Source organism: Podarcis muralis, chromosome 3 (assembly GCF_964188315.1).
Source record: "Podarcis muralis chromosome 3, rPodMur119.hap1.1, whole genome shotgun sequence".
Lineage (NCBI taxonomy): Eukaryota > Metazoa > Chordata > Lepidosauria > Squamata > Lacertidae > Podarcis > Podarcis muralis.
The window spans coordinates 38,539,465-38,565,170 of record NC_135657.1 but is presented as its reverse complement, the minus strand read 5'-3'; the positions used below and the strand labels follow the sequence as shown (position 1 = coordinate 38,565,170).

Sequence of the window (25,706 nt, the reverse complement as noted above, 5' to 3'; positions counted from 1 at the left end):
TCGTCCGCCGATCCCGCGCGCGCCCCTCCTCTCGAAACTGGTCCAGCTGCTGCGTTTCGTCGCAGTTCTCTAGATTCTCCCGCACAATGTCAAAGAAGGGAAGAAAGGAGGGCAAGATGCTTTTTCTTCGCCGTCAGACAAAGCGGCCATCTCGCTGGGGGGTGTGTGTGTGTGTTTTAAAGACCCGATCAGGCTTTGTGTGCATTGGGCAGGGTGGCGAGAAAGGAGGGACGGGGTGTGGGGGCGCAGGCTGCGTGTTTCTTTGTTGCTGTCTCCCCTCTTGGTGGTGTGATCGCGATGGTGGTGCTGATGATGATGTTGGTCCGCGATGCTGCAGTCAATTCCCCCCCCCCTTCCTTCCTTCCTTCCTTCCTTCCTTCCTTCCTTCCTTCCTTCCTTCCTTCCTTCCTTCCTTCCGCGTCAGGTGCGGTAGGGAAGGGAAAACCGAGAAAGCCATTTAAGGGACTTAACAGTGCGGTATCCTATAGACGGAGTTAAGCCCCACTCACGGGACTTATTCCCAGATGTGTGTGTGTGTAAGGAGTGGTGTCTTTTAAGTTCTCTCTTTCGTGCTGCTTTTGCTCTGGAGATTCCCCTGCTGCCTTCAGAACAGCTTTCCTCCCAACGTGATGGTTGATGGGAGTTGTAGTCCAAAACATCTGACCGGCCCCAGGTTGAGGGAGGCTGCTTTAAAAAAGAAAAGGAAAAGAAAAGCACCAAATGCTCAGGGAAACCAGGCCCAAAAGGAGGCGGGTGCAAAACCAAATCCATGTCCTATCCTGCCTCGCTGTTCCCATGCTACCCTGCCATTGCACTGTGCCTCCTCCAGGGATTTTCCTTTGATCTAGTCCCAAAGATAACTGAGAGCAGCCAGGCAGTCAAAAGACCTTTCTTTTGCCTGTGATGTCCAGATGTTACTGGGCTGCAATCCGACCATCTCTTACCATTGGCCATGCTAGCTGGCACGGATGGGAGTTGGAATCCTGCAACATCTGGAGGGCCACAGGTTCCCCATCCCTGGGCTAAAGGAAGCATTGTGGTCTATTTCTATGACGGATGGCAGGGAAGCAGGATGGACAACTTTCCCCAGACCTTCTCATGTGACACAATTATAGCACTTCAGTGGTTACCATCTTTGCAACATCTGGAGGCTACAAGCCATTCTAAGTCTAAACCACAGGTGTATGCAAATGAGGTTTAATATAAAATAGATTAATAACTGCTGCTATATCAACTTAATTCTCCTGCCTCTTATTCCCCCTCCCACCTCATTTTAAATAAAAAAGTTGGCTTGAATGCAAAGGGAGGTGTATTGGAAGGAAGAGACTGAGAAGTGAATCTTCCTATTGCTATTATTGTTGTTATTATACAAAAACCCCATTTCCACCACCCTAATGACAGTGCCTCATTCTGAGTCAGGGTCAGCTAGTGTGGGTGTTACTGGAGCTCAATGTGTCAACAACATCTAATGATATCCATGGGAGATGGCTTCCTTACTGTTGGTGCGGCAATCTGAACATTTGGAATGCGGAATGAATGTAGAGGGTGTTTTTATATAGATAGATAGCATAAAGCCTGTCTCCAGCTGTGATTGAATCTGGCATTCAAATCAAAGGGTAAAGATGTTTTGGCTGCACAGATGCTCAAAGGCTGCATGTTCTAGCAAGTAATAAATGCGGTTGCTATTGGGGAAGCCATAGGGCCATGTTATGTCTTCTCCAAGTGCACAACAAAGAAAGTTCCTTTAGATGCCAATTTAATTAGTGACAGACTTTTGCCAATGTTTTATGGACTTTTTTTGGGGGGGGGGAGACAAAAGCAAATGTAAAATATAGATAACCATAGATGAGATGTTATTAATTACTATTCTGTTTATCATTTGCATAATATTTTTGCATTGCTGTGCTTGCCTTTCTGGTTGCATAGAAGGAAAGTCAGTGTTACAGGGATGGACCTAAGGCAGGGAGATTCTGACCTATCCAAGGTCACACAATTACTCCAAGCTGTTAATCCTCTCCTTCAAACAATGCCTGCCTCATCTCTGAAACTGCTTTGGCAAATGCAGCTACTGTCTTCATTACTAGAGAGTCATACGTAGCACAAACCTTATCATGTTTTCTGACACAGGCTGCAGTGAGTTCAGAGGGAGTTATTCTGTTGTAAGTGTGTTTAGGATTGCAGTCATAGTCTCCTTACAGATAGGAGATGATCAAAGGCACGGACTAGAAGATAATGGCAGTCAAAATGGGGTTCAAAGGTTTGGATCTTTCTCCTAGGTAGCTGAGGCAATAAACTAGATTCTTGTTACATCATGAAACCAAAGGTGCAATAATTCATGGCTGTTTTTAAGGTAACAGCCTACAAGACATAGACGACATGGCCTATTGAAAACAAAAAATTGAAACCTCAGTGCAGAGAATATCTGTTTAAGAGGGTGTATTGGTTGGGAGACAATTGAAGAGTGTGCCTTCAGGGGTAAAGTCAAACCATTGGAGAGTTACAGTGCCTGCTATAGCTGTAGAGACCGATACATTGCAGGTAGGGCATATTACCTTATGCTTAAAGCATCTCTAGACACAGTGTTTCCCAAACTTAGAATAATCATGCATCTCTTTTGAGAGTTTTAACGGCATATCCCCTTCTTGGGTGAAGATAATTTTGGGGGTAGTTTTAATAATATTATTTTATCTTTGAATTGTTTTCTGCAGCTAAAAAAAGTAAAATAAAATAAAAAGTATGCTGTGTACCCTTTGAAACCCTTTCCCTTCTTCTTCTTCTTCGATCGCTCATAGACGAGTAAGATTGTCTTCCATAAACACAGTTATAACAATGAGTCCGTAAGTGACTGTCGAGGCCAATTCTGGATCCATATGTCCTTCCACAGTGGGGACATTGGTTTCCGGTGGGGAGTTGATCACGGGGTTTCCCATACTCCCAGGGGTACACTTTGGGGAAGACTGCCTGGATGGATGGATGGATGAATTCCCACCCACCTTGCAGCAGGGTGGCAGCAATGGAATGGGCTAGGGCAGGCCTGTCCAACCAGTCAATTGCGATTTACTGGTCGATCACGGGCTGTACCTGGTTGATCCTGGTCGATTGTGAGATCTTCAGTGATCGACTAAAAAAAGCTCAACAACTCGGGTCAATCCAATGGGTAGATCACTGCCAGTTTATTTATAGTGGTAGTAGATCGCAGTCTCTTGGAAGTTGGACACCCCTGGGCTAGGGAGTTGTGTGGCTCTCCAGCACACACAAGCAGGGGACTAACTTGCTTGCAGGGGTAGGGCGGCTGCCAGACTCCCTCTCTCAAGTGGGCTCACAGCAGCAGTGACACTGCAATGGAGTCAAGTAGCTGCTCAGCAAGCCTGTGAGTGAGCTTGAGGAGGAGGCTGGTGAATGGAGCAGCGTGGCTACCTGGGGGCTAAGTAGCAGCAAACACTTAGCAGGGCAGGCAAGGCATCTGCTCCAGTAAGCCTTGTCAGTTGTGTGGGTCCCTGCTGTCCTACTCTTGCCATTTTTTTTGGGGGGGGGGGCGGGACAAGACAGGACAGGGAGAAAAGTGGGATATAGGGCTGTGGATGTGGTTTATATTGCTACAAAACTTCTGTGACCCCTTTAACCAGAAGTTTCTGGTTTTGCTTGCCAAAAGATTTAATGAAATTTTCTGTCAACATCTGCTGATCTGCTGTTTAATCAAACTTGGAGGTTGCATCACACACACCAGTTTTTGCTGTCTGCTGAAGAAAGGATATTTTAGGTGTTCTAAACTGTTATTGAAAAGGTTAATCAGGGTGGAAAGACAAGAGGATTTTGCTTTATCAGTGGAGTCGTGACTGATCAGCAAATCTTTAAATACAAACTATGTAGGTTTCTTAATATTTTTTTTAAAAAGGGAAATGTAAATAAGTTGTGGAACCTCATGCTTTCCCACATTTTCTGTTAACCCACAGGTGGGAAAATAAAGAGTATATAAGGAATTCAAATGTTAGGGGAAATGAGGTGACTTGGAGTCTGTTCAGAGATCATGACCAGCTATCATGAGCTCATCTTTGGACTGATCTCTCTCAGCCACTTGGGGATACACGCTTGCTTAAATAACTCAGTAAATGCAAACACGGCTTTAATCTGTGGAATGGTTTCTGGAGGCATTTGTTTCCTTTGATGAATTCATGTAGAGCTCAGGTTCTGGACAACAGGCTAGAAAGATCCAAGAAGGGATTTTTCCAAGAAGGATTGTACAGTTTCCCCAACAAAAGGTTCCATGATACATTCACAGTCTTCACCACCCAAGTTGTCAGTCCCCCATTGCAGCTCTCATTTACTGGGAAGCAAAAGGGTCAAGGGGGAAAGTGCCATCTTCTGAGAATCCTGTCCATATCCTCGGATTGCATGAACTGAAAGGTATCCAGAACCAGTCTGCATAAGGTCTCCAGTTGTGGAGTCCAAGCTGGAATAGATGCAAGCAACTTGATCAGCAATCTGCTCACAGCAGGCTGCTGAGTGCTCCACTGTTTTCCCGGACAAGTCAGAATGCAGTAGGCCTCAATCATTCACAACTCCTGTTTCTGTGCCAATGCAGTGGTGAATGCTTCTGATGTATGTTAGCATGAATGTATGGTGCCATCAGCCAATGAAAGAAACTCTCCAACCGAGGTGCTGAACAAGCTCTAAACAGGAAGAAGGGGAATCTAGTGCAATTCGGTCAAGTGCCAGAAAGGGTCTCCTGATTCCAGAGACTAGTCAGAGTCATTAATGGAACCATTAAAAGACCTGTTGAATTCAATCCCACTGGAGGGCCCAAGAGGTGGTGGGTACTTGGGGGTGAGAGCTCATCAATGGCAACCTTCCTAGGGCCGCTAACAATGTGAAGCCAGATGACTAATAATTGTAGCACAGTACTCCTAACTATGCCTATTCAGAAGTATGTCCTGTTCAATTCAGTGGCAATTACTCCCAGTTAAGTGGAGCTAGGATTGCAGCCTTGGGCATCTCCTAGAGGGCTTGAGCTAACCAGGCCCCATGTCTTACTAGGGCAATCATATACTACAGAGACTCTCTCAACCATCACTCACTCCAATTATAAAGAGGACTGGTGTTATTGCAGTCCACCCATTTCTTACTTATCTGAGTCAATAGGTAGGTTTTTAAATACGAAATATGCCATGTAAAAGTCTACTTTAGTTGTTACTCCCACTGACAAGGGTACAAGGCTAAATAACTTTCAGTGTCCAACTTGCCTTTCTTGGGCAAGGCAAAAGTGTACTGTATGTGTTAGTGCCTTAGCTCCAGGTCTGCCTGGGGGATTCCAAACATCATTATTCTTATCAATCTGACTCTCAGTCTGGATTTCGTATGCAAACCCTATTGGTCCACATATGTGAAGGAGTAGGATCCTCTTATGTTCTAGATCTCTCTGTAGCATACTAGTAACATTCTGGACCATCTTTCATGGATGGAGATTGGAAGCATCATGCTTTGGTAACACTTATCCTAACACTGTGGTTGGGTTCAGATAGTGGTACTGCATGGTTGCAGGGGCACTGGTGGTTGTTGGTTCTGCTGAGCTATATTTAAGTGCTTGGCCTATTTGAAGTTCTACTCCACCCTCAGCCTCTCCCAAAGGACCAGGTAAATGGCACAGGAGTGCTCCCAAGAATACAGTACTGTAATTGTAAAATATTAAGTACTGAGGCTCAACATTATGTATAAAGTAATGCCCAAGGAATTCCACCCATCCAAGGCTCTAGTAAGTATTGGTTTGTGATTAATTTCCTTCCTGTTTCCCAGGTGCCCAGTCTTTCCTCTTACCCTGAAATCTCTCCCTAGGTAACTGCATTGTCCCAGTGCAATTTTACACCCTAACTTTAAGTATGGGTGCAAATAACTGCAATAACACCAGTTATGGTGTTATTTTTAGTATGTGACAAAAATTCTGAATGTCAAGCAAGGCAATGAATTTAACTTCATTAATTATGCTAGTACTTCTATGGCACAGAATTTATCTAATCTAGTTGTGAAATTTGCATTTGCTTGCACTAAATCACAACGGCCTGGGAAGGCTCTCATGGTGGGGGGAGAGAGTGCAGCCTTCTGACACCTATTATTCAGTATTAAGGAGCACAGTGCTCCACTTTCAGATCTATTATGTATCATTCAGGTGTTTAGAACATATTAAACTCCTGCTGCATGTTACGCATTGCAGCAAGCACAAACCTTCAGGGACAAATACATGTGCCCTGGTGTGTAGTGGGGGTGGGTGGGAGCAGGGGGGGCAACTATTGGTTGTCAGAATCTGCTTCTCTGAGCTGACTGTGAAGTCTTTGCAATGCTTCTCTCTTGGCAATTCTTTCATATGACAGCTTGGCCTGATTTGTCATACTGTAGCTTGAAGTGGTTTTGCAGTTATTGCAGAGGAGTGTGCAACACTGCATCAGCAAAAAGTAATAGGAGCTGAAATCTCCTAAATAGAAAGAGGGAAGTGTCTGTGATTCCCATGGAGTCTGAAATTGGCTGCTGACGCTGTGAATGGAATACCTTCTGCCGGGCTGCTCTCTTTAAAAGCCCCAGTTGGGCCATCCTGGCACTACCCTCACACATCAAAGTGTACCTCCACACACTCAGGGGAGCTTTTCCACATTACTGGGGAATGCCCATGTGTGAATCCATGTGTGAATTATACAGCTTCATGTGTATGTGCAACTGGCACTCCACCCCCCACTAGCTCGAAGCAGAGAAATGACAGGCACAAATTGGCAAAGAACGGGTGGATCTTTTGCATCAAGTCTCCAGTGTTTACATCGATACTATGAGAAAGGCATTGGATTTATTGCCATGGGGCAATTGTGCAATTGTTAGGCTTCCAAAAATGTTTTAACCTAAGGAAGTCATGAGAACCTGTGGCCCTCCACATGTTGTTGGACTCCCAACATCCATCAGTCCCAGCCAGCATGGCCAATGGTCAGGGATGGTGTTGCTGTAATCCAGCAACATTGAGGTGTGGGAGTGGGGCACAGGTTCCCCATCTCTGGTAAGTGTTTGGCCTAAGCATAAAGACAGATGCAGCATTTTTAGGGCAGCGGAGCCAACTAGAATCTCCTTCATCACATTTATTCCAAACATGTCTTTCCACCTTAAAGCTGGATTTTGAAAGCACCAGCTCTGCGCTTGCAGCAAAAGCCTAAAATGTACTGTGCTAATTGGCTAGTGCCTGTGACATTCTGAAGCAGTTATACAATTATTGTTAAACGCTCTGTGTTTTTTATGATTAAAGAAATGTGATAGGTGAACATTTCAGTTAATAAATGTATATGCCATTCTTTAACATATTTAAAAGATGGGGGGCTGTCTAAAATGTGGAGGATGAAAGACTGAATCAGAGTTTGACTTGTTGGTATGAGTGACTGTTATTTCAGTTGCAAAGCAAGGAGGAAGTGAGGCTTGAACCACTGCCAGAAAGGCATGCTATAAGAGTCCATTCCACTCCTATTAAATCTGTTTTTACTAAAGTCATGGGGCAAAGGGACAAGTGCTTTTACGGGTTGACTAATAAACATGTAGTAAATGGTAGAAATAAATTAATAGTTTTCACAGTGGAGGGATCTTCCAGTGATCCATATTTGGATATTTCATTTGTTCAGAAAGTTAAGGGTCAACATTTTCATGGGGTAGTGTGGTGGTTTTGCTCACATTCACCAGTTTTTGGCAGGAAGGACTGTATGGCCATGTTTGGGCATGATATTTCAGCTTTCAAAGCTGAGAAGTGTATGAGCTTTTTTGCCCATTCAGGTGGTCTTTTACTTTTCCCTTTGCAGAAGCCATAATTAAACCAGGAAGCCTCTAGGTAACCAAAGCTGAAATAGTGTTACCAGCTTTGGACCAAACCAGAATACTCAACCATATTTTGAAATTGATTTAATCTCCTATCTCGGTAAAGTTGCAGCCTTCACACTAGATGTAGAAAAGTACCCATGATCACTGCTACAGCCCAGTGTGTTGCATTGTAACACATGTAGTCACAAGAGCCAATATTATGAGTGCCGTGTTTATTTTTCTAAGATAGGAATTCTCAGCTTTAGCATTTGTTTGTCAAGAAAGAGATGACTGGCAGTGGCTCTGTTAAGTTTTCAGTGCCAGCTAGCTGAAGGCTCACTTATTTGCCCAGGCATCCAGAGGAGTCTGCAGAATTGTTTTTAATTTGCATTTTGTATTTACTTTGATGCAACCTAATATGGCAGGAGTTGGGAACTGGATCTCACTGGCAGGTCAGAACCTCATCTCTGCACGTGCAACCAACCATCTACGCACTGCGCCTCCAACATATGCACTAGATTTGGCAAGCGAGTGGGGCCACCCACCTGCCATTCACCTGGAATTGTGATGATGTAAGCCTCATGCAGTTCAAAATCAGTCCATGTGAGCAAAAAAAAAGTGTGTGCAGTGCTTCCCAAACACTCACAATCAGCTGATTGTTGGTGCTTGAGAAGTGCTGCATAAGGGGTTTTGCAAACAGCTTATTGGTGATGCTTGCAATGCCTCTTCTATCCAGGTCTCACCTTTTCCTGCCTCACACTTGATGTCATGTATGTTTTGATTTGGCCAACGCGGGTGGCGCTGTGGTCTAAACCACTGGGCCTAGGACTTGCCAATCGGAAGGTTGGTGGTTCAAATCCCCACGACGAGGTGAGCTCCCATTGCTCGGTCCCAGCTCCGGCCAACCTAGCAGTTCAAAAGCACGTCAAAGTGCAAGTAGATAAATAGGTACCGCTCCAGCGGGAAGGTAAACAGCGTTTCTGTGCACTGCTCTGGTTTCACCAGAAGCGGCTTAGTCATGCTGGCCACATGATTTGGAAAAACTGTCTGTGGACAAAGTCAACTCCCTCAGCCAGTAAAGCAAGATGAGCGCTGCAACCCCAGAGTCGTTTGCGACTGGACTTAACTGTTAGGGGTCCTTTACCTTTACCTTCTAGGTCTTTAGTCTGGAGATTCCTCATCCCTGTGTTTTGGGATTGCCTTGGCAATGAAAAATGAGAGGGGGCAACTTTACTAAATTTTCCAGCAGAACACTAAACACTCCAAACTCTGGTATGTTCCAGATGTTTCAGACTACAACTCCCATCAGCCTCTAGCAGCACAGCCATACTGCCCACAGCTAATGGAAGTTGCAGGCCAAAACATTTGGAGGGCACCAGGTTGGGGGAAGGCTGCTGGAATTATTATCAAGTATTATCAAGCATCATGCAAAGTACTATTTGCAGGCTGGACAACCCAAACCATCCCTGGCACAAAGATGCCCCCATGAAATACTTTTCTTCTTATAAGTTATTCTCTGACTGGATGTTTCCGGACTCTGTGCGTTTTCTCTCTTTCTCATTCTTCCCCTTCCCCTATAGTATAGCTGTTATATGACCTGTTCAGGTTGTCCCAGAGCTACAATTAAAATGAATGGATTCCAAATGTTTTTGTCTCACTCAGGACTAATTCATTCATAATTTTTATTAGTGTTTACATCTGAGATGAGCAGAACTCATTTGTAATTAGAATTTGTTTTAGAAATTAATGGTGACCCCTTTTTTAAAAAAATAGAATATGTATTCCACTCAGTGTAGTTTTTATTTTATGATGCAAAGAGCAGGTTAAGCAAAACTTGTACGGTTGGTCTTCTTAGCTGCAAAAGATGCCATGGAATTAAGACGCATAGAATAAGGACCTTTGCATAGGAGACCTGAGCCATCTGTGTGGTGAAAGAGTTGGTGCTGAGCCCATGAGTAAGGGGGACCTTGAGTATACTCATATCTAGGATTGGCCTATAGAAGTAGTGTGTCTGATTCTACAACTGCTATATTACTGCAACAAAGGGAAAGGAGGATTCAATATGCTGCTTTGTTGTAGCTCTCTAGCGTTGATGAATTACTAATGGAGCTTGTGGTGGAGCTTCCATGTAAGCATGGGAATGAATCATGTGGCATTCCATCCTAGATTTGCTTCTTAATGACTGCCAATGATCACCATTTATCCTTGAATCTCCCTAGTGACCTGTTCATAAATATGTGGCTGATTACGTGTCCCCAGAGTATGGACATGTGCATACAATGCAGTTTTTTGGTGTGTGTGTTGTTATTTTACAGGATCTTAAATACAGAAATACAGATGACCAGCTGAAACCTTCTTCTATAAAACAATGATAGCATAAACAATTTTTTTGCAAGCAAAGCGCAAATGAATATGAGGAAGTATTCATGCATTTAGTGCCTTTGCGTGCATACATGCCAGTATACTTGTCTAAGTGTCACATTATATAATCAAATAGTTTTTATGACATAAAAAATGAACTTACATATGTGTCTATAGCTACTGGAGCATGAAAACAGAGCATTCCACATAGTTTTGGGTTCCTCCCCTCTCCACTAAAATTAAATATATCATATATGTAACTTTTATTTCAATTAATCAAGACCTTTCCAAAAGAGTTATAACAATTATCAATGCAGCTCCATGTTTAGGCAAATAAATTATTCATGTTCATCCAGAGGGTCTGCACAATTATGAATACTAATTATTTTTACATGTAGCTAAACAGCTCTGTAATTATTTCAACTATAATATATTACCACTATAGTTTTCACTGAGGGACACCATTTTGCTTCCTAGATTACTTCCCAATATTTCTATCCCAGTCACTTATATCCAATGCTATCCATTCATGAGCAGAACAGACTTGCCCGGTGGGACGTCCCATTCCTCTTCTTGCCCCTGCAGCTGTCTCACCCACAAAATCTGGAGGACCCTCTGGACCAGAGCAGATTTGGGGGACTTTCAGGGTGAAGAGGAGATAGGTGAAGTGCTAGTGGTAGTTTACTTTTATATTAAATACTCCGATTCCAATCCTGAATTTACCAACTCTAAAAATAAAATAAAAATCTCCTATCATCTCTGAACATTGGCATGCTTGCTGCTTCTGGTAGGCGTTGTAGTCCACCAACACCTGGAGGGCACCAAGTTGGGGAAGCCAGACAGTATTTTCACAATGCGATTCTTGTCTGTGTTCTTAGCTATTGCCACACTTTTTTTGCTGTCATTCAGCAGCATTATCCCATTGGCTTCACTCCTTCACCTCACCTTCCCACTTGGCTCCTCTTGTATCCTCCAGTGTGCAGAATGCAGAACAGCGGGATCATTGTGGTCACCTCTTTGCTTTCCCCTCCGGCATATCTATCAGTTTGATGTATAGCTGGAAGGACTGGCGGGGGGGGGGAGGGAGAGATGCTCCTCCGCTTGAAGCAAGAACCCAGGCTCGCCTTGAGTCACCTTACCACGTCAGCAGCCGCCACCAGCCCCGTGAAGTGGTCTTTCAAAGCATGCATGTAGCATGCACAGTCATGTCCCGAACCACTCAGACGGTCACAGGCTCCCATCAGCGACTGTATAGCAAGCATCATAAGCTGTGGTGCTTACATTGGCAATTCAGCTTTTGTGTAACTCTTCAGAATTATCTGGAAGGGCTATGCTCAAAATTATCCAGCTTTTGCTGGCTTGAACTGAAGAGTTGAGTGGAAATTAAGCTTGTTTGTCTTAAGATATTTTATTGAGCTGCAGCAAAGCGGACGTTTCCAAACACAGAAATTATCAAGTAGTTTTATGATTTCTGATGTTTTCATTATGCATCTGAATACCAGTTGCTGGGAATCACAGAGTGCTGTTGCGCTCATGTCCAACTTGCAGGCTTCCCATAGGCATCTGGTCAGCCACCATGAGAACAGAGTGCTGGGAAACCCTTTTCTGGGAAGTGTGGTATTTTATATGTGTTGAGAAAATGGGACTCAAGACTGGATATCAAAGGGAGGACTACAGCTTTTCCCCCCTCTTTTTTTCAAAAGGGCCATAGCTCAGTGGTAGAACGTCTGTTTTGCATGCAGGTGGTCCCAGGTTCAATCCCAGCATCTCCAGGTGGGCTGGGAATATCTCCTGCCTAAAACCTTGAGAAATCACTGCCAGTTAGTGTAGAATCAATACTGAGCTAGACTGATCAATGCTCTGGTTTGGTTTAAGGTTGCTGGGCAAAATGAACGTGCCAGAGGAGAGTGGAATTGCAGAAGCAAGCTGACCTGCCCGTGGTCATTAAAACATATAAGTTGTGATGTATGGATTGCACCCAACACTCTGCAAACAGTGCTCTCCTCCTGCAACTGTGCTTCCACTTCGTCTTCTCTTCTCTGTACCTCCCGCTTTAATCTCCAAAGAGTCCCTCATCCCTTTAGAGCCGATTGTGAAGGTGGGAAGGAGGCTTTAGGGTGTGAAGGAGAGGAAGAGGAAATGGCTTCTCTCCGACATCCCCTGCCAGGACCCCTAATGTCAATAGTCAGGAGTCCCTTTACCTTTACTGGCACAATAAAAGATAGATTTCTTTCACATGCAGATGCAGAACAAGTATTATGTGGCACCTCTAAGAGTACTATTTCTGTGGACCAAAGCAGTCGGGTTGACATTTATGGGGCAAGGCAATCTCTCTCTCTCTCTCTCTCTCTCTCTCTCTCTCTCTCTCTCTCTCTCTCACACACACACACACACACACACACACACACAGTTTTTATTGTATGCCTCTCTGATCTCTTTAGGGATGAAGAGCAGGACATAAATGATTTCAATAAGGAAGCAGATATAATTTTAAAACAAGATTGTGTGCCTGTGCATGCATGCACACCTACACATGTTCACAGTCACAACAGATGAGAAGAAACTGAACTGAAACAAAGTACAGCCTAGAAAGCTGTTGTAACCTGGGTAGACATTTGACCCACTAAATGCTGCTGCCTTTATTTTTACTTAATGTTTGCTCTTTTATCCCAGAGGAGATCAACTTGCTGAGCCCTGAAGGCCATACCAAAAATATTTTATGAGCCAGAGATGTCTGCAGTGAATTTGCGTAATTTGTCTGCATGCAAGTGACAGAACCAGTGTGGCACAGTGGTTAGAATGTTGGACTAGGACCTGGGAGTCTAGGGTTCAAATCCCCACTCAGCAATGAAATTCACCTTGGACCAGTCACAATCTCTCAGCCTAAACTCCACCTCACAGAGTTTTAGTGGAAATTAAATGATGGTGGGGGAGCATGTAGACCACCTTGAGCTCCTTGGAGGAAAAGGTGGGATAGAAATGCAATAAATGAATAAATAGAACCTACGTATAACAACCATAATGATTTGTTGTTTACAATCTGACTTTATTTATCGTCTTCTGCAGCATGTCTCAAGGTGATTTACATCACAGAACAAAAAATAATTAAAAATTGATACAATTAAATAGAATTTCAGACTGAAAGTGCAATTTAAAATATCCAGCAGTCACCAGAATCATTCATAGTCTGCTTGCTGGGAGGAATTTATTATCCAAAGAAAATAAGAAATCATGAGTGCAAGTTGCACATAATGTTGTGGGTTATGCTGTACTGTATACAGGTTGCGCATTGTGGGGCTTCACAGTTGTGTAGAAATGATTATTTTGGCACAGTCTACCTCTCCCGGAACTGAGGTCCAAAGACAAAGTTGCGGCAGCTGAAATTCTCCCTTCTCTGTGTTGCTGTTAAAGACACAGGCACCAATCTGGTGCGTTTTGTAAATTGCCTCCCTTCTAGCTTCAGGTCTTGAAGCATCACCAGCCTTACACTTCTTAATTATGCCTTGGAAAATGCCTCCTGGGCTGCAAGCAGTGCTACCGAAGGCCCTGGGGCAGCTTTGCTGCTGGAAAAACTTGATTTCTCTGCTGCCCTCAGGTGCATATTCAGCTGGTTTGGGGCTAGGTGCTTTTCTTGGAAAGTGTGGCCCTCATTCCATTTGGCAACTGCAGATAGTTTGGCACCGGAGAGGCAAAGAAGGGAATAAATTATGTGTTCTGTCTCTGGAAGGTTGGTTGAAATGAAGTGCTCGCTCTCTCCTAGTCAGTGCCCCCAGCCATCAGCAAATAGCACCGGGAGCCCTTGTGACTAATCGGAAAGATGCCTCAGCCACAGCAAGATATTCCTGAGTCATCTATAAGTCACCTCTATGATGTGTCACATGCACAGTTAGACTACAGCCAAACAAAGGAGACTCCCCCACCTTGGGCAACTTGTCCTACTGCCCGCTTGCCCTTGCAACTAAAAAGGCTTGGCTAGCATTTCCTCTCACTTAAGTCTTACCCGAGTTCAAGTAAATTCCTGTTTGACTTGTCTTTCTCAGTCATCACAGCCTATGAGTTACAGTCCTAGCTGAAAGAGATCCAGTACCCCTCCTGACACAACTCTGAACCCTAAATTTGCCTACTTGTCGTTTCAAAGCAATACTTCACCCATATTCTGAGTAAACAGCCAGAGCAACTCTTTCCTCTTTGTTCTAAGTTGTAAATAGCCATTCAGAAATCCTCCCCCGCCCCCTCGTTTCCGACCCCCTTTCTATTCCCCCTGCCCCACTTGGCTGTTTCAAACCAGTTCCTTTTTTTTCATACATCCTTTTCACTCAAGGGCCTTGGAATCCATGCTTGAAGCTCTTTGAAGCATTCAGCTTCAAATCTGCTCAAGCACTAATGGGCAAACGGCAGTGGAGAGCACGTTGATTTATTAATGTATCCGAGACAATCTTCATGTTTTCTCCTCCCCCTTTTTTCTAGGGGCAGAAATGTAGGATACCCATGTGCAGGTCCTGTGCTATAGTGGTGGGCTGATGTTCCAGGAGCCATAGGTAAAGGTTAAAGGGACCCCTGACCATTAGGTCCAGTTGTGGACGACTCTGGGGTTGCGGTGCTCATCTCGCTTTATTTTTTGAGGGAGCCGGCGTACAGCTTCCGGGTCATGTGGCCAGCATGACTAAGCTGATTCTGGCGAACCAGAGCAGCGCACAGAAATGCCGTTTCCCTTCCCGCTGGAGCAGTACCCATTTATCTACTTGCACTTTGACGTGCTTTTGAACTGCTAGGTTGGCAGGAGCTGGGACTGAGCAACGGGAGCTCGCCCTGTCGCGGGGATTCGAACCGCTGACCTTCTGATCAGCAAGCCCTTGGCTCTGTTGTTTAGACCACAGTGCCACCCACATCCAGGAGCCATAGCTCTCCTTAACTTGTTATAACTCTCTTTATTTCCTTTAGCAAAGCGGTGGGGAACCTCTGGCCCTTCCGATGTAGACCAGCAACATCTGGAGAGCAACAGGTTCCCTTTTTGTGCTTTAGAACCCACTACTTCCCCCCCTTTGTGGGAGCTGTGGGAAGTTTTAGATTTGTCCAAGGCGTATACAGTGCACGTGTTTCTCTACTTTCTCACAAAGCAAAGTAATTGCTGTGTCAGTATCTGTTTCATAAGTCATGTAGAACATGGTACCTTTCCCATGGGGTAGTGGTGCTGGATTAGCTCTGTGTAAAACATTGTGCTGCTCCACATCAACCATTATAGATAAAGGATGTGTTTGTGTGGGGGTTGTTAAAAAAAAAATCTGTAAACTACTCTGGAAGCCTTTTCAGTTGAAGAATAGGATAAAAATGCTTCTAAGCAGATTCTAATAATAATAATAAAAATCCAGTGAGTATTTCTCAACTATGTTTTCTGGGCACCTCTCTTATCAGTTTTGTTCCTCTTCTTTTCTGAACCTCCTTTATTAAAGTGTGCAAATTAGAAATAACATCGAGTGCAGGAATAGAACAGTACTGTTGCTTTCTGAGTCTACGATACATTTCTTTCTCTCTATCAAGCCAGCACAAATGTGGCAATTGTTGCAACAGTTCTGCACTGCTGAATCACGGTCACTTTGTTATTCACTAGATGTCCTTTCAGGTCTCCCTCGAACTGAACCCCAAATTACTTATTAATAAACATATTCGGACTGTGGGTTTTAATGGATTGATTCTGGCCATTTGGAATGAGAGAAATCGGTTGCATATTGCAATGGTAGTTCTTTCGAACCATGTTTCTGCACTTTGTGACAGTAACACAAAGCAGGACTGTGCAATGAGAGCCTTACTAAAGTTGTCTGTGATGTTTTCTGCAGACCTAATAGAAGTTAACATTGTTAACAACTGGGTTCATTTGACATCATCTGTGCCTGGCTGTCAGATTTCACGCTACTGCTGGCATCAGTGGAAGAGTGTATGCTTTGCCTGTGGAAGGTCTCAAATGAAATCCCTAACATCTCCAATTTAAAAATGAGACCCTGGAGAATGAACTATGTTGTGCTGGATCAGGCTTCCTCAAATTCAGCCCTCCAGATGTTCTGAGACTACAATTCCCATCATCCCTGACCACTGGTTCTGCTAGCTAGGGATCATGAGAGTTGTAGGCCAAAAACATCTGGAAGTCCGAGTTTGAGGAAGCCTGGGCTAGATTATGGTTACCAGGCGTCCCCATTTCCCAGGGACAGGCCCCAGATTTACACATCAGTCCCCTGACAAAATCCATCTATTTAATAGGAAGTTGAAGTGTCCCCGGATTTATTGAAAAAAATCTGGTAACCTTTGGCTAGATGGAGAAACACTTTCCATGCAGAGATTCTATGCAAACTATAGTCACTTCTTTTAAAAGTGTCAGTGCTGAAATTATGTACACAAGCCTGCGATATCCCAGAGTCCAATTTTTAAATTAATCCTGTATCTGCACTTTTCTGCTCACCTGGAACCTTTCCTGTCCTCCATAGTGACCATCTGTAAAGCCCACAAGACACAAGTAAGCTTGTTCAGCATTATAGAGTTTACTTTTATTGAGCTGCATTGAAGTGAAGTCCTTCATACTGGTTCAGTAGTCTCTGACTGCCTGACTTGAAGCACTTTTAGAAACTGGAAGGTCAGTCTGGCATCCTGATACTAAATACATTTACTTGGGGCTTTCCTGTTTGTTTGAGCAAAGCACACCCTCAGTTTTATCTTTTGTGGGACAATGCTGTTGGTCGCTTCTTCTGGGTGATGCTCATGAGATGAGAAACAAACATGACATGACATTTGCACTACATACCAATCCTCTACAAAGGCACAGAGATTCTGTCGGCTGATTTCATGTCTCAAGGCAATTTCCCATATATTCTGAGCAGCTGGGCTTTTGTCTATCATCTATTCCACATTTTTCTCAAGTAGCTACTTGGAGCCCATTAAATCTTTGTTCAATGAGCAAGGATCTGCTCTGCAAAAAGAAGAGTGCAATTATGCCTGTAATGGGCAGGTGATGTAGCCTAGTGGCTAAGAGGCTGGGGCTCTAAGCGAAAAGATCCCTGGTTCAAATCTTGCTTTTGCCATGAAATTACTAATTTATGTATTTATTTAAAATAGTTATAGCCTGCTTTTCTGAGCAAAGCTCCCCCAAGTGCCATATATCCAAAATACAAAATATTTCCATAAGTGCACCAACATTAAAAGCTTAATAACCAGGAAACAATAAAGCACCCACCCAGCCCAGAATATAAAATCCACTTTCCCAATTCATCCATATCACTGAGCATAAATAAATTACCTAAATCAGATATTGTTATTTTTATGCCTTTAGTTTGGACATGTCTGCACTGCAGGGTAAGCGTATGAATGTGTTGGTTTGTTTTTGTGAAGGTTTTTTGGGGTCATGTTAGCTGAAAGCTGAAATCCCCTCTCTTGTAATTGGAAAATTTGTGGCCTTGAATTAGAAGCACATCGTGTATCTGTATGCAGTTGGACTCAAAAGACAACAAAGTTCTCTGCATCCATTGCTTGTTTTGCCATTTCTGCAACCTGACACACATACACACTTTTGCCTTCTGGGGATTTTTGCTTAATCTCTGGCAAAATCGAGTTATTGATGCATAGCAATGATTAGAACTGGCCTTGGGCATTTTGCTACCTGAAATAATAGTACCTTGCTGCGGAAGAAATTGAAAAGAGAATTGCTGGCACATCACTGCATGTAAGTAACCAATGAGTAACGGTTTGTTTTTATTTATCATCTTCTGTGTTTAAGGCCACAAATTCAGGGAGTAATGTACAATAGGCAAGGTCGTCTTGCATTTAAATAGTGCTAAATTATGCTAGTTTATGCATGTCAGTTAATCCTGCAAACCCCCCCCCCCCCCGAAGAACATTTGTGAGAGAATGTCTTTCCCCTATTGGGCTTTTAAAGATTGTAAAGATTGTAATGATAATACATCTTAATTAATGGTCATAGCAGATGAGCGGTCCTGAGAACTGTCAGTTTGAATCTTTCATGGGAAATTATACAAATGGCGTTGCAGTGGGGTTGAGGGGAATTAACTCTGCATCTCTTGGATTAGTTTGCATCTTATGCAGCATATATGTGCAGACCTCATAAAGATGTGGCCCCAATCCAGCTTGCAGTTGGATAATGCACAGTGCAATCCTACTCAAAAACAAGCCCTTTTGAATTCAGCGGGGTTAAAAAGGTAAAGGTACCCCTGCCCGTACGGGCCAGTCTTGACAGACTCTAGGGTTGTGCACCCATCTCACTCTAGAGGCCGGGGGCCAGCGCTGTCCGGAGACACTTCCGGGTCACGTGGCCAGCGTGACAAAGCTGCATCTGGTGAGCCAGAGCCACACACGGAAACGCCGTTTACCTTCCCGCTAGTAAGCGGTCCCTATTTATCTACTTGCACCCGGGAGTGCTTTCGAACTGCTAGGTTGGCAGGCGCTGGGACCGAACAACTGGAGCGCACCCCGCCGCGGGGATTCGAACCGCTGACCTTTCGATCGGCAAGCCCTAGGCGCTGAGGCTTTTACCCACAGCGCCACCCGCCTCCTTCAGTGGGGTTACCCCCAAGTAAATGGGGCTAGGATTGTGGCCTTAGCTGGCATGCCTGTTTTTATCCAAACATGTGACTCCAATTTAGGCAGCCCTTTAACTAATGATTTCTGTTCCAAGAAGCCCTGTCCGCCTAAGGCAGTATGGTGATGTCAAGTATGAGTGGGCAAGGCTATGGCAGGTCTGCAGAGACAGGTGACAAACTCCCTGGAGCAAGGGAGTAAGTATTCAGCATAAATTAAGCAAGCCATTTTCCCTCCTGTATGCCAGCAAGTGATGCTTTTCTCCCAACCCCCAGCCCACCTCCTGATTTAAAACATGCACCTTTGGTGCAATAGTCTGGCACAATTCACACTTTTCCAAGTGTTCCTTCACGCTGAATGATTTGCTTCCTCTTGTTCTAGCACAAGCTATTGAACTGAATCTTATCACCTCTTAGGAGGGGCTGGGCAGGGAGGATGTCAGTGTTTTGATGTAGAATTTATTGGAGCTTTCTGCCATAAAAAAGGAGGGGCAGGGAGTTCTCATTCTCCAGAATGCCAATTCCATCTCCCTCCCTTGTTTTCTTGGTTCAAATAACTGAAGGCCTATGCAAAATACGATCTGTATCACTTTCTCACCAGCAAGACACTGTAATAATTATTGCTATGTATTTGCATGAGTAGGAGAATGCTATTCGAAGCAGAAAAGGTGACAAGGTAGGAACAAATGACTGCTATTATGTCCTGATATGTAAAACCACAGAATTCAAAAAGGGCATACTTTCTTTTTCCCATGGCTGTAGCTAGACCTCAAAGGTGGGGTGATGAAGGAGTTGGGATTTAAAAGTGTGTGTGTGTGTGTGTGTGTGTGTGTGTGTTTTACCCTGCACCAGCAAGAAGCAGGTTATAGGTATGGGATTGTGAATTACAAAAACAATAAAAAATGCTATATGTAGCTATGACACATCTTTCACAGACCACACAGAAGAGTTTTTGCCATGGTTTTTCACTATTTGTTATGGCATGCAGAAGTTTATATCCTATCTTCATCATGGGCACATCCTTCTTTCTCAAATATTCAAAACTGGGCAACTGGCTCACATGAGAAAAGTGATATTGGGGGGGAAATTAAGCTAATAAGTAACTCCACAGGTGAATTTTAAAAACCCTTCTAGATTTCTTCTGGCTATTTTAACACTGATAAAACAGGCGTGCTCTTTCTCTCTTATTCACTCACTTACACACGCACAAATAGAGAGAGAGGGAGGGAGGAATTTACAAAGTTGATGGCATCCATATATCTCGAGACAATGGAGTGCACTTCCTAAGTCAGGGGTCAGCAAGGTTTACCTTGCCTGGGTCGGTTCACTCCAGCAGAGATCCCTCTGTGGGCTGGATTGCACACTGCATGAGCTCGCGTGCCTGCATGAACGCACGCACCTGTGATTTCTGGCACCTGTGCAGATGCAATTTCCAGCGCTGCGGAAACGAGTTCCCATCCTGGTTTAGCACAGCACAGGGGGACTCGCCAAATGGACAGCTCGGTTCAGGGGTGGCTCATGACCAGTTAAACAGCCCCTGTGGGCCACTTGTGGCCCATGGACCTTAGGTTGTCTCCCCCTGTCCTAGGTGAAGTCAAACTGCTGTGTTAGCAACACCAAAGTGACCTCCCTGGGGCTGAAGCCTGGGCAGTGTGTATAGATGTCCTGGGCAGCAGAGCAATACATTTGGCATCAGCTTGACTGCAGGAGTTGCCAGAAGGAGGAGTACAAGGGATCCAACCATCTTATGGACTACACTCCAGATTTGTGTAGGGTTTACTCCTAAGCATTTTCTTCTATCAAAAATATCCTGCAAGGCAGTGGAGGTTTAGGATCAGAGTTTTCCTTCTCCAAGATGGGCTACCTTCTCAGGTGGACAAGCTTTTTAAATTTATTTTTAAACATCCAGCTATGCCATTTGCCATCCCCATTTCCTCTGGCAATGAATTTCAGAGATCAATTTACTTGTGAAAATGATTTATTTTTAAACTACCCTCTGTGTCTTTGAATGCCCTCCAATTATGTGAAAGAGATTATTCATTAATTTACATACATCTTATACCCTACTCTTCAACCCTAAAGATTCCAGAGCCACTAACAATTACAAATCATCCGATTATCACATTACATCAATAATCAATTACAATAAATCACCAATTTAAAATTGAGGGTGTTCTCAGTAGTGGTGCCTGCCCTGTGGAATGCCCTCCCATTAGATGTCAAGGAAATAAACAACTATCTGAATTTTATAAGACATCTGAAAGCAGCCTTGTTTAGGGAAGTTTTTAATGTTTGATGTTTTATAGTGTTTTTAATATTCTGTTGGGAGCCACCCAGACTGGCTGAAGAAACCCAGCCTGATGGCCAGGGTATAAATAAATATATTATTATTATTATTATTATTATTATTATTATTATTATTTATTTATTTATTTATTTATTTATTTATTATTACCTTAAATTGTAAAATATTAATACTGGCAGATGTTAAAACTATATAAGATCAGAAATTTACAACATACGGTACATAGAAAAGAACTATACAAAAATAAAGACACTTGCGGGACTGCAGTAGACCTCATAAGGTTTATTAAAAATCATTTGGTTTGGACTTAAGAATATTGAACAAATATATTACAACAATTGAAGGATGTACATTAACGAAATTTTGAATAGTACTACTTCATAGTATTAAGTATACATAGAATGTAAACAGGACAAATGCATAAAGATAAAGAAACTATAGAGAAACCAGAAGAAGGAGGGAGGGAAGTACAAACTCGTTAGAGTTAAAGCATTAAGGTAAAAAGAAATAAGCTATGTATTATGATGGCGAAATTTGTAAAATTTGTAAAACCAATAAAGATCATTAAAAAAACAACTATATAAGATCTGTGCCCGTAAGTAAACATTATACAGTGGTTTACAGTCCTGGTTTAGAAGGGCGTTGTTTTTTAAGTATAGTTTGCTCCATTACTTAACCTCCCCCCCTTCAGGAAGAATTTCTTGACAATCAATTAATCCTTCTTGCAGTTTAAACTCATTTCTGCCTGCTGTACCCTTCAAAGGCCATGATAAATGACTCTGCTTCATGGCAGCTCTTAAGGAAGAATCTGGTCCCTTGACCTCTAGTAGCCTGAGTCTGGATTCCATTCTTCTGCATGCTCATTGGTGGAACCTGCTCCCTAGAAGTCGGCTGGAGCATTTGCATACTCTTGCAAAGTGCTGGGATAAAGGAAGGCAGCCTGCCAGGTGTGAAATTCCACCCCTTCTGCTTATTCCTAGGGCTGTGGCAAGATTAGCGTGACAGGAATAGACTGTAAACAAACCTGACCCACTGCAGTGAGTTCCTCCCTTTGACTTGGACCGGTGTATTTTTCCATCTCAGAGTGTGGTCAGTCTTAATATAGCCTACAGCTTACTTTGTGGAGGTCTGGATTTTCTCTTTAAGAGCTTCGTCCTATTTAACCTAGTGCTTCTCAAACAAGCTAGCCAGTATTCCTACTGCCTGTGCCAGTTAAGCTCTGTCTGTTGCTTCCTGTTTCCACTGCATAAGAAAACAGTGATGGCCTAAGTTAAAACAGCCAGAGGTCTGTCACTTGTCTGAATCCTGTGCAGTTTCATGGAACATGCCATCCATTGCTAATCATGGCATTACGCACTACATTAAGCAGTGTAACATTAATGATACCATTAAACAGGTCAAGTAAACCAGGTAGCACCTCTGTTGGAGATTGTATGGACCCTTTATCAATTTGTGGCTAGTGGGTTTCTGCATCGTAGAATTGTAAAAAGGGGGGAAATGATTTCCTGGTGAGCAAGGATATATAATATTTTTTCACACTTTTATCCTGCTCTTTCTCCAAGAAGCAAAAGGTGGGGGGCATCATTAGGTTATCTCGTTTTGTCAGCGAGGTGGAAAAACACGTGACTTCAGTGAGCTCCTTGACTGACTGGTCAGGGGTGAAGTAGACATGGACAGTCTATTTACAGCCCATGCTAATTTCGCATTGTCATTCACAAGACTGTTGCATCCTGTTTCTGTATCAATCTGCATTTTATTTTATTTAAAATCTGCATTAAAAGTTGCATTTAATTACAGTATATATATATTTATGATAAAAGATGTGTTTAGATAATGCTTCACTTAGTGTGTGCATTCTGATGGCATTTTATCTTCAAATACACATTTTTCTTCCTTTTTTTTTTAACCCAAGGGCTGATTGGATTTTAAAAAATTAAGACATTGTCTGAATCAAGGCACGATGGCTTGCTGCTATGCCATCAGTCCTGAGGAAGCATTTCATAGGAGTACAGGTTTTCAACACATTTTATCCTGTGCTACTAGCACAATCCTCTAGCACAGAAGGCGTACTGGGAGTGATCTTGAGAAAGGTGTACATTGGTGCGGGCTGTATATTGAAAGAATCACTTGTGTCCTTATTGTTTGCCAAAGGGAATTCAGAGTTTAAAGGTAGGTTTCCTGACACTGGCTTCTCCTGAGAACAACGATTGGCATATGTCTATGCTCAGTCAGTCAGAATAAATTATGGAGTGTTCAGTATTTGAAAGAGTCAGCTGGGGGAAGTAAGGGTGAGGAAGAGGGAACGTGTGAAGGATCTAGTCATTTTTACTTTTCTGGAATCCACTTTCTCCCAGAAGCAATGAACTCCAGTGACTCAGCCTTGGCAGCCAGTAGAAAGCTGAACTCTCTCATAGAAGAATGCCTGCATATTAGTTTTCCAGTAGATCCTATGCAGTGAGTATCTGACTCTGGGTGAAGCCCAACTTGTCATGAGTTAATAATACATGCAGGGTGGGTTCCAAGCACCCCCTCCCCCTGCCCAAACAAATAGCACATTGCAAAGTGTTGTGAAATGGATGGAACTTCCAAGGTGGGGAAGGGTCAAAGGGGGAGAAAAATCCAAAGCGTATCACTGTGTTCAACAGTCCAGTAATACTTTAGATTCCTCCCACAGGCCTGATCATATGCTTGGTGGTTGAGAACTCAGCTAACTTGAGTCAACAGTTATGAGATTATTCCCTTGAATAATCTACTGTGCCTGTGCTCAAAGAGTTGCACTGGCTTCTGAATTGAGCTATTTTCAAAGTTTTCCTGTCAGTATATAAAGCCCTTAATGGCTTGGGAACAGGTTACTCGTGGGATCAATTTAGCCCATGCATGGCTATTTAACCACTTTGTTATGCAGAACATTCATTTTTTTAAGTGCCATATGATAAAGATTTCACATTTACAAGGAGCTGATCGTGTAGTGTGGCAGCACCAATGCATAGGCACTCCTGCCTATTGACATCAGTCAGGAGCCCTTTCTATATAGCTTTACACACTTGCTGAAAACTTTTTATTTCAGCAACTCTACCCAGACATCATTTAGTCATTTATGTTAGGTTATAATGCTTTACTGGCTTTATCTGTGTTTTATTAACTATCATGTATACCTAATATTTTAACAGTTTTGTGGATTTTAGCAATGATTTATTGATAATTATATTGTGTACACCACTTGGAGAGTTTTATAATTAAACTGTCTTTAATTTTTTCTATAAGCCACAAGCAAAGGAAGGGGAAATGTCTATGTTGGCTGTTTGATGTGAAAGATTCACAGCTTGAATCCTGGATAAGAAATGGTATTCTCATATGGTGAATCAATGATCTCTGTGCAAGAACAGGAGGAAAAACCTGTTCTCTGCAATTGACACCGAGGTGATCATACTTTGCATTTTGTACACCAAATTTGCACAGAGAGCTCAAACTGAGAAGTTTTCTGGATACTTGCCCCAACAACTGCCTTTCCTTGGAGATTTTCACAAATCTGATAAATTTGGAATAATTGGAATAGCTTGTTGCATGGTGGAAATGTCATTTTAAATATATCTTTTTATAAAAGTATATCTATACTGCCCACTCACATAAAATATCAAAGTGGTGCACAGCATTAACTATTTTTAAAAACAATACAAAATAATCACTGGATAAATCAGTTTCTCTTTAAAAAGTAAATTAAACTGAGTAGGCTCATTGGTATAAGAGAGTCTTCAAGAGATCTCTGGAAGTTGACTGCTGAATCTCTGTTGGAAGAGAGTTCATAGCATGGAACTGGTGACACTAAACCTTTGGCCTGATATTAAGCAGCTGTTGAAGAGGGGAAGATGTCTAGTTAGGATTTACATTTAGCTGATGTTTTTCAAGTTATCAGTTATATGTGTGTATTTTAGAGTATGCTGCTGTCCTGGAACCTAACCAAGATGGACTAGAAACCCTGGCATAGGATGGACCAGAAACATAAACATGCAATACAATTCATAGGGTCCAGAGACTTAGGAGAGGAGACTCTAGATAATCTGAGAAACGGAATGGAGGTTATTAAATGTCAGACAGGCATTTTTTTGGTTTCCAATTTTTACCTTTAAGCTTACAGACACATGTGCAATATTCTGAAGCAAAATGATACTTTTAATACCTTTCCGTGACATTTTGCTTATGTAACCTTCATCCCACCTTAATGCTGTTGTAAATTACTGCATACTGATAGGCTCATCATCCTTGAAGGCTATGATATTATCTGTTTCATGTCATATTAGAAAATGATCCCTTTCCTGTTAAGTGTGACCATTTCCTGACTTCTCTCCTTTTGATGAAACTGGAAGCCTAGAGATCAGACTAGTCGGAGTAGTGTGCTAACTGGGGTGAACTAACTGTGGTGAACGTCTCTCTGCTGCAATTCTATGCATATCTACCTGGAAACAAGCCCCACCGAGTTCAGTGAGGATTACTATTAGGTAAGCATATAGGATTGCAATCTAAGAGGCCCAAGTCTGGTCACTAATGAGACTTGAGGGTAATAGTTGATGGCAGAGTAGCCTTGCAGCAACTAAGCTGCTTCTGCTTCTAGATGAGGCAACTCTTTAACCAGCCACCCTGCCAACAAACATCTC

At 42.9% G+C, this 25,706-nt stretch overlaps 1 protein-coding gene across 4 annotated transcripts in view; it reads left to right on the top strand.

The window, feature by feature from the left end:
* Nucleotides 1-25,706, top strand: part of TMEM63B (transmembrane protein 63B) — a 73,407-nt gene that overhangs the window by 696 nt on the left and 47,005 nt on the right. The window lies entirely within an intron of this gene.